The sequence below is a fragment of the Cannabis sativa genome, chromosome 2 (assembly GCF_029168945.1).
Source record: "Cannabis sativa cultivar Pink pepper isolate KNU-18-1 chromosome 2, ASM2916894v1, whole genome shotgun sequence".
Lineage (NCBI taxonomy): Eukaryota > Viridiplantae > Streptophyta > Magnoliopsida > Rosales > Cannabaceae > Cannabis > Cannabis sativa.
In genome coordinates, this window is record NC_083602.1 from 78,818,178 (window position 1) to 78,828,925 (window position 10,748).

A 10,748-nucleotide genomic window follows, 5' to 3' on the forward strand; every position below is an offset into this window, starting at 1 on the left:
TTAAGCGGCATTAGTAAGCTCTCCTTGAATACGACCTGATATGACAACTCTTGGTTTCGCAGAAGGTTCTAACTAGATGGACGCCAGGCGGACTACCAGGAGTCAGGGCAATTCCGTGGGGTCGAACCAAGGACAGGGAGCTCAGTTTCCCCCACCTGCTAGGGGCCGAGGTAGAGGTCCCCGAGGCAGGGTTCGTGGCCAGGGTGATGAGAACCCGCCACAGGCTGCCCAGGCTCCCCCAGCCGATCAGGGAGCCCAGAACTGGGAGTTACGGTTTGCGGAGATGCAAGCCCGGATCGAAGAACAAGACCTCGAGATTCAGAGGTTGAGACAGCAGGGTGCTCCTGCAGCCCAAAGGCCCATAGTTCCAGTGGCACCTGCTTCTGCTGCCCAGGCCGAGATAGTGGTGGCGGCCCATAGATTGGAACCTCTGTATGAGCGGTTCCGGAAGCAAGCACCTCCGATTTCCTGGGAGGTCCGGACGTAATGAAAGCCGAGCAATGGCTGACGGTGATCACCAAGATTCTGAATTTCATGGGTGTCACCGGTAACGACAGAGTGGTGTGCGCCACGTTCCAGTTCCAGGAGGACGCCCTGGTATGGTGGGACATGGTGTCTCAGATCCATGACGTCACCACCATGACTTGGGAAAGGTTCCAGGAACTCTTAAACGCAAAGTATTACAATGAGGCGGTCAGAAGCGCCAAGAGGAAAGAGTTCGCTCACCTGACCCAGCGTGAGAACATGAGCGTCACTGAGTATACTACTCAGTTTGATCGGTTGGCGATGTTAGCCTCGGGAATTGTGCCGACCAACTTCAGCAAGAAGGAGAAGTATCTGGACGGGTTGAATGCCAGGATCAGGCATGACTTGATGATCACCACCGACGACAGCACCACCTATACTCAGATGGTGGAGAAGGCACTGCGAGCTGAGGGCGCAGTGGGGTGTATGTCAGAATCGGCCAAGATCTCGGTGAGTGGCGGAGCTCCTACCCCTCCTGCATCAGGCTATAGCAGGGGGAGTAGTGGTTCGGCCATTGATCAGAGGAAGAGAGCACCCAGTGCTTCTGGTGGCTCGAGTCAGAACAAGAGGTTCCGGGGGAACCAGAACAGAGGGAGTCGTCCTGGTGGTACTGAGACCCGATTCTCCTATCCCGAGTGCCCTAGCTGCAAGAGGCACCATCGGGGCGAGTGCAAAGGTCAGGGATGCTTTCATTGTGGCATGCCCGGACACTTCAAGAGGGACTGTCCCCAGCTCCGACCAGAGGCACCGAGAGCTCCAGCGATACCCACTCCAGCCAGGGTGTTCGCTATCACGCAGGCTGATGCAGATGCCAGCCCATCAGTTGTCACAGGTCAGCTTTCTATTAACAACTCGCTATATTCAGTGTTGTTTGATTCTGGGGCTACACATTCTTATGTGGCGGCCAGAGTCTTTAGTAAATTGGGTAGACCCTATGATAGATATGAATCAGGGTTTGGAACCCTGTTACCTGGCGGAGAATTGGTTATCTCCAATAGGTGGATTAGGTCTATGCCGATCAGGATAGATGGTAGAGAGTTATGTGCTGATCTGATAGAGATGAGTTTAGTCGAATTCGATATTATTTTAGGAATGGATTTCCTATTTAAATATTCAGCGAGCATTGACTGTAAAAGGAAGATGGTGGTCTTCCAACCGGAAAGTGAAGAACCATTTGTATTTGTTGGTTCAGTTCAGGGATCTCGGATCCCGGTGATCTCGGCTATGTCAGCGAGAGAATTGTTGCACGGCGGTTGCTTAGGGTTTCTGGCCGTGGTGGTGGACACCACTCGGCCAGATACCATTCGGCCAGAGGACATCAAGGTGGTTCGGGAATTTTTAGATGTTTTTCCCGAAGAACTTCCAGGGTTACCACCTCAGCGGGAGATTGATTTCGTGATTGACTTGGCACCAGGGGTGGAACCGGTTTCCAAAGCCTCGTATAGAATGGCTCCAGCTGAACTTAAGGAATTAAAGATTCAGCTCCAAGGGTTGCTTGACATAGGGTTCATTCGGCCCAGTGTGTCACCCTGGGGAGCCCCGATTTTATTCGTCAAGAAGAAGGATGGATCTATGAGGATGTGCATCGACTACAGGGAGTTGAACAAGCTAACGGTGAAGAATAAATATCCATTACCTAGGATCGATGACTTGTTCGATCAGCTTCAGGGGAAGACGGTCTTTTCTAAGATTGATCTCCGTTCGGGTTATCATCAGTTGAGAATCCGAGAGGAGGACATTCCGAAGACGCCTTTCCGCACTAGGTATGGACATTACGAGTTTCTGGTTATGTCATTCGGACTAACCAATGCTCCTGCAGCATTCATGGACCTGATGAATAGAGTATTCAAGGATTTCCTCGTTATCTGTGTGATTGTGTTTATCGGCGACATCCTCGTGTACTCTCAATCAGAAGAGGAGCATGAGTTACATCTTCAGATGGTACTGCAACGGCTTCGAGAACATAAGCTTTATGCCAAGTTCAAGAAATGTGAGTTCTGGCTATCTCAGGTGTCCTTCCTAGGGCACATTGTGAGCAAAGATGGGATCAAGGTGGATCCCGGGAAGATTGAATCCGTCAGGGATTGGCCAAGATCGAAGACAGTGACAGAGATCAGAAGCTTCTTGGGTTTAGCTGGGTACTACCGTAGGTTCGTGGAAGGGTTCTCCAAAATTTCAATGCCCCTAACCGAGCTTACAAAGAAGAATCAGCGGTTTATCTGGTCAGATAAATGTGAAGCTAGTTTTCAGGAGCTGAAACAGAGGTTGATTACTGCTCCGGTGCTAGCTTTGCCTTCGGACAAGGAGAAGTTCGTAGTATACTGTGACGCATCCAAACAGGGTTTGGGGTGTGTATTGATGCAAGCCGATCGGGTCATCGCTTATGCCTCCCGTCAGTTAAAGGATTATGAACAGCGATACCCGACTCATGATTTAGAATTAGCCGCAGTGGTTTTTGCACTGAAGATTTGGCGGCATTACCTGTATGGGGAGAAGTGTGAGATCTATACCGACCATAAAAGTCTCAAGTATTTCTTTACTCAGAAAGATTTGAACATGAGACAAAGGCGTTGGTTAGAATTAGTTAAGGATTACGATTGTGAGATCGTCTATCATCCCGGAAAAGCCAATGTAGTGGCCGATGCCCTGAGCAGAAAGGGTCCCGGGCAAGTAGCTAGTATGGTTCAGATCTCACCTCAGCTAGCAGAGGATATGGTTAGATCCAGCATTGAGTTTGTGGTAGGTCAGCTTCACAACTTAACGCTGCAATCTGATCTGTTGGAAAGAATAAAAGTCGCTCAGATGACAGATCCGGAGTTAGTGAAAATCCGAGATGAGGTGTTGGCTGGTCAAGCCAAGGACTTTTCAGTGTCAGATAGTGGGATGCTTTTGTTTAAAGCCAGGGTTTGTGTTCCGAACAGTGTGGAACTTAGAAATGAGATATTTGAGGAGGCTCATTCTACCCCGTATTCTCTGCATCCCGGCACCACTAAGATGTACCAAGATTTGAAATCGTACTTCTGGTGGAGCGGTATGAAGAAGAATTTGGTAGAATTCGTATCGAGATGCCTCACTTGTCAGCAGATTAAGGCTGAACATCAGAGACCAGCAGGGTTGTTGCAGCCTCTAACCCTACCAGAATGGAAATGGGAGGATATTACGATGGATTTTGTGGTCGGGTTACCTAGGACCACGGGTTTATTTGATTCCATCTGGGTAGTGGTGGATCGATTTACGAAATCTGCTCATTTTCTGCCGGTTAGAACAACATTTACAGTGGATCAGTTGGCAGAGTTATATGTCAGAGAGATAGTGAGACTTCACGGGGTACCGAAGTCTATAGTTTCGGACAGGGATCCGAAGTTTACCTCCAAATTTTGGCAAAGTTTGCAACGGGCAATGGGTACAAAGCTAAAATTCAGTATAGCATTCCATCCTCAGATAAATGGTCAGTCCGAAAGGACAATTCAGATATTGGAGGACATGTTGAGAGCCTGTGTTATGGACTTTGAAGGCTCATGGAATAAGTATCTACCGTTGATATAATTTTCTTACAACAACAGTTATCAGAGTACGATAGGGATGGCTCCCTATGAACTGTTGTACGGTAGGAAATGTAGATCCCCTATCCACTGGGATGAGACAGGGGAGAGGAAATACCTAGGTCCTGAGTCAGTACAGCGGACCAATGAGGCGATAGAGAAGATAAAAGCTAGAATGCTTGCCTCACAGAGCAGACAGAAGAGTTACGCAGATCCGAAACGCAGAGATGTTGAGTTCCAAGTAGGGGAACATGTGTTTTTACGGGTATCTCCGATGAAGGGGATTAAACGTTTCGGGAAAAGAGGCAAGTTATGCCCTAGATTTACAGGACCTTTCGAGATTCTCGAGAAGATAGGTCAAGTGGCATATCGGTTAGCAATGCCTCCAGCCTTATCAGCAGTTCACAACGTATTCCATGTCTCGATGTTGAGAAAATACGTTTCAGACCCCTCCCATATACTCAGTTATGAGAGCCTTCAGCTACAGCCAGATATGACTTATGAGGAACAGCCAGTGCAGATCCTGGATAGAAAGGATAAAGTCCTTCGGAATAAGACCATAGCGTTGGTCAAGGTTCTCTGGAGAAACAGCAAGGTGGAGGAAGCCACCTAGGAGCTAGAGACAGATATGAGAGCTCAATATCCAGAGTTATTCAGGTTAGATTTCGGGGACGAAATCCTTTTAAGGGGGGGATAGTTGAAAAGCCCGCTTAGTTAATTTGGAAATTATCGGTTAGTTATGATTATTTATGAAATTATTTATAGCTATTTAAATAATTTATTATGTTGTTAGTTATGGAATTCAGAAATGCATGGTTATGTTATTCAGTAGTTTTCATATTTTGCATTTCCGGTGCCCGGTATTTTGGAACTCGGCGTTTGGCTCAGTAGAAATCACAACTTAGCATGTTTTAGTTTGGGACGGGTTTTTAGACATTGGAAATGTCGGGATGGCCGGGAATTTAGAATTTCCCAAAAATACCCCTTTAGTGATTTTTATGTGTTTTTAGTATGGAGGGGCAAAATGGTCTTTTTGCCCCAATGACTTTTTGTCTTTTAGTGAATTGATTATTTAAATTTAAATGTTCATTTTTAGTATTATTTGGCTGAATAAATGGTTATGTTATGTGGCTTTAGATAATTTTTACAAAACTTAACACTTAGAAAAGAAAAAAAAAAATTGAAGAAAAAGCTTTCAAAAACACTCTCATTTCTCTCTCTATTTCGGCTGAAGCTTTGGGCAGCAAGGAGCTGATTTCTCCATTGTTATTTGCTTGTGAATTCATCCCTCTTTAAGGTTCATTTCAAGCTAGGTTAGCTCTTGTAACTTCTCTTTAATTTCTTGAGATTTTGATGAAAAAGTTGAGTAAATGCATGATTATTTGAGTATGTTGTTGCTGTGTTTAATTGTTGTTTACAGAAGCTTGATTAAGTTCTAATTGAATGGATTATATAGGTTTTAATGCATGCTAGTTGTGTTGTTCAAAGTTTTGAATTTTTATGCTTAAAAATGTGATTTTGAAGAAAATGAGGAAATTGGTTGTTGTGTTTGTGGTGGTTGTTTTCTATTGTTTGCAGAGGATTATTCATGCTTATTTAAGTAGAATTAACCAGGTTTGATTGCATGTTTGTGGGATTTGCTCAAGTTTGAGTTTAAAACTCAAAGCTTGAGCTTTAATGGCCATTTGTGCATCTGTGATTTCTGGGTTAGTTTGATGCCTTGGATATGTTCTTTGGGGTATTTAGAGCAGGTCTGGAAGGTTTGGAATAAATTGGGTTTGATTTGGTTGAGTTAGGAATTTTTGAAAAATTCTGCCGAGAACCTAATTCCGGTTGTGCAACCGGAATTCGGATGAGGGTCCAAGAATTCCCGAACCGGAATTCTGGTTGGGCAACCGGTGTGCCGGTTGGGGAATTTTCAGAACCCGTGTTTTTCCTCGTTTTTATGTTTTAAGGGGTATTGCCATGTTTTTTATCGATAGGGAAACTTTTAGTTCCTAGTTTAAGTCCCCGGGAAGTGATTTAGCGTGTCACTTATAGCGTTGTGATTTTTATGGTTTAGGAGCCAGTAATCCGCCACTCAGCTAAAGTTCCAGTCAGGTTGACCGGCACACACCTGAATTCGGAATCCGTAAGATTAGTATAACAGTATGCATATGTAGATTACATGTTTAGCGTGCATGTAGGAAGCCTGTTAGATTACATTAGTTATGTATATAGGCTTCGAACCATCCAACCCTGTCACGTCGGTACAGGCTGGAGTATGACCAGCAGCCGGAGTATGACCGGTTCGACCGATCAGGCTGACATTTGGTTGGTGGTTCCGTGCTATAGACCTATCCCGTCGGTACAGGCTGGAGTATGACCAGCAGCCGGAGTATGACCGGTTCGACCGATCAGGAGGATACTTGTCAATAGTACCCTCCCTGTGAACGTTCAAAACTCAGTACCATGTTGGACATGGCAGTAGTGGCTCAGTACCGTGTTGGACACGGCAGTAGCGGGACTCAGTATCGTGTTGGACACGGCAGTTAGAATTATGTATGAGTATTATTATGCTTTTCTTACTGAGTCTGTCGACTCACAGTTTACGTTTATGTGTAGGTAAAGGAAAGGCTAAAGCTGATGGGCCGTGAGCGAGCTTGTGAAGATTGTACATGTCGGGGCGGTTAGGCCTGAAGCGTACGATCCTCGGGACAGCAAGGCTGATTTTTGTAACTGGTCGTTAGACGACCTTTATTTTATGTAACAGTTAGACAGTTAAACTTTTTGTAAATAATTTTAAAATCGGGATCCCGAGTCTTTTGTAATATTGTTTTATAAGTTTAATTAAAAAGCAAAATTTTAATTAATCACGTTTTTTCATAAACCTCGTTGATTAGCAACGAGCTGCACAACACGTTTGAAAATCACGTAATACGCCTATGGTAGTTAGGGTGTTACATCTTTCATCTGTGTAAACCTAGTAACATGATAGGGCCCATCCAAATCATTTGACCTGTGTGAGCCTATATGTTTGCTTTTGGGCTTAGATGCATATAGGAAGCCCATTTAAGTTTTTACTAAGTAAATGGACTAGGTTGCTAAAATAAATTTTGACATAAGGAAATTTATTTAGGCCCAATTAGATTTGGGCTTATTCAATGAATAACAATTGTTTATTTTAAGGTTAAATTCCTCTCTTTTGGGCCTTGTGTGAGAGTTGGGGGCCATTGAAGTGGGTATGACATACTGAACCCAGCTCCCCCTCACATGAACTACCCCAATTGTGAAGGCCCATTTGCCTTATTTAAATAATTGTATTAGGTTAATTATATTAGTCTAACCTAATTAAAATTGAATTAACAACATAATTAACTTTTAAAATATATGAAATTTATTTTTCATGTAATATTTTAAAGTTAATTTTAGAAGAACACTTAATCAATGATATATTCTAGATAGTTATTTCTAGTACTAGTTTTTATTTCTAATATCAAATAGGAAAATATCATTGATTGTGAAATTAATTGTTTCCTAATTAATTTCTGTACAATCTAAGTTTAGTATATTTTCCTAGTATTAAACTAGAATTAATAATTAATTTTCCCCTTTTGCTTAATTATTTATTTCTTGAATTTAATACATTTAATTAAATTGAAAATTCAATATCTAAGTTGATTTTCATCATGATACTTTACTATTGTTATTTTCATGTTATTTAATTAAAGTTGAAAATTATTTTAAGTTTGGAATTTTATTTCAGAATAACTTAAGTTTGAATAATTTTCAACATATATATTTTATTTTATTTTATTTTATTAATCATTTCCCAAAATTTCGAAATTGCATCACCTTGATGCAGAAATTTCGAATTTTATTTGAAAAATAGATTAAAGTTGAAAATTATTTATTTAATTTTGAACCAACTTAAATCATTGATTTTTTCATTTACTGATTAATTAAAATAAATGAACTAAAATATATTATAATTAGAAATTGGATTAATTAGTCTATGAAAGTCTAGATAGATATTATCTGTTTTGCTTGAAGTATTTTTCTAGTGATATTTAATTAAATAGAAAATTAATATTTAAGTTGATTTTTTAATCATGATACTTAAATATTTGAAATTTTTCTTAGATATTTAATTAAATAGGAAAATTATATTTTTTGTTGAAAATTAATTTTTATTAATTTTTGGCCAACATAAAATTAGAGTAATTTTCCAGGATTTATTTTTATTTTATTTTAATAGCATTTTCGAAAATGCAATATATATTTATAGAAAATTAAATTTGAGTTGTAAATTAATTCAAATTAATTTTGAAACAACTTAAATTGAATAATTTTCTAAATATTTATGGAAATTATTACTAAGATGGAAATAATTCACGTTATTTATCTATCTAAGTATAATTTATAAATATTAAATTAAAATTTATATTTGGAATTTTTCATTCTAAATTGGAAATTTTAATTAAATAAATATATATTTAAAATAAATGGATTAAAATAAATATTAGAAGAAAATACAAACCCTTCATTAAATAATCAACTTTATTATTATAAGGATATTCGATCTCCATTGTTGGTTTTACATAGCTATTGTTTTAGTGAGTAATCCTCCCTAATGGAGGAACGTTCATTAGCAAGTTAGCACCGTTTAATCTCGAAAGATAAGTAATGTTGTAAGTTTTTTATATAGTTTATGACCACCGTAATGGTGGCGACTGTATAAGACATGCAAGAATATGAAACAATGGTGGAAGCTCATAAGAAAGAATAGCCTTGACTCTCGCCTAAACGGGACAACGCGGATTCAAATCTTGATCGAATAAAAGGTTGCTAGAATGTTTGACATTTTAGATGAGCTGACAACTCTATTCAATGGATGATAGCTTTGACTCTCGCCTAAACGGGACACTGATATCATTTTGTTGAAAACCTTGGAAATTATTTAGGATTGTATGTTTTAGTATTTCACTTGTCATTCCTACTTGCTATGTGCTTCATAATTTCTGAATTGTGTATGAATTTGTATTGAACCATGTTATTTTCTGTTATTAAATTGTAGTGTAATTTCAAATCTTCATTGTTGGTCTAACTTGATTTGTTTTTCTAATGAGATAAATCCCTAATGGATTTTCACCATTAGACTAACATAATAGTGTTAGATCTCGAAAGATAAATATTGTATATGCAACTTCTAGCTGTTCATCAATTGATGACACCTTAGACTAGTGTTTTACAATATGAAACAAGAAGATTGTATAAATAAGATTACTTTGACTCTCGCTAATCGGAGCATCGTTGGATTCTTATTTAAAACGAAATTATCCTAATTCCTCTTAGCTTATTCATTTCGAATTAGCTTAATGACATATCATTGGATGAATGGTCTATAAATCATATAAAGTCATATTTTCTCTTAAGAAATTAGATGACGCATATGATTATATTCCCGGAATTCTATCCCTAAATGATATAAATCCTCAATCTTAGATATCTCCTACTTGTATAGGCAAATCATAGAGTTAGATTAGTAGTGGTGGTCCAAGAAAGAGTTACTAATTATACAGTTACACTTTCACAAGTGTTTAATAACCATTTTCTATCAATGGATTCAAACTGTATGGGTTTAGTATTCTGTGACCAGAATTCACTTGCACTATTCTAAGAACTCTTTGATGTAACTAAAGTAAGTCATCAAAAGATACAACCACATTTTATAAATCTATGGCATTTGTATCTTGTTCATAATGGTTTTGACAGATCATTCTCTGCAAAGAGTTAATATGCCTATATCCACTGAAAGTAATTTCATCTCATTTGTAGATGGATGTACATTCAGAGGTGGATAAGAGTTTTCATTGTATTCTTAAAACGATCACTCTAGATTTTACCTTACGCAAAAGAAATTTGAAATGTTTGAAAAATTTCATGAATTTCTAGCAATGGAAAGTGGTTAAAGATCTTGCGAACTGATAGGGGTGGAGAAAAAAGTTAGTAGATATGCAGTTCAAAGATCATTAATTTGATTTTGAATTATATCCAAACTTACCTCCCCAGAAATTCGAGTTGCATATTGATTAGTTACTAGTCGTTGCCTAAATCCTTCTAAGGATATAAATTTCAGAATGATGCAATGGTTGTATACTTTATGTAAATCATTACTAGATTCGTGGATGACCTAATCGAAATCTTAAGAAAAGCTAGAACTGCTAATCCTGGTTTGCATGTTTGTTAGCTATTCTAAGTGATTAGGGGTGGAGCATCCCATAGTCATTAGATAAGAAAGTGTTTGTTTAAACAAATACTACTTTTCTAAGAAAATGACTAAGTCTGAAAGTAAAGTAGCAAATAAAGGAGATATTTTTTCTTGATTCCAAAAGTGTTCTATCATCTTATTTTACATATGATGATCCCACTGCCTCTGTTGTCTTGTCACAACCGAAGAGGTCAATACCATTTAGTTTTCTTAGACATAGTTCACGGTACCTTGTTGTAGTGGGAGAGTTTCTAGGAACTCACCTTCTTATGACTTGGAAGACACTAGTGATTAAAATCCATTGTGAGTTTAAACAAGTAATGGATTGTCAAGATAAGAAACTAAGAAGAAAGCCAAGAGAGCTACGGTTTGATCCATTCACATGGAGTAACATAAAGTTTTCTATTACAAGGACATGAAAGGAAATTTTC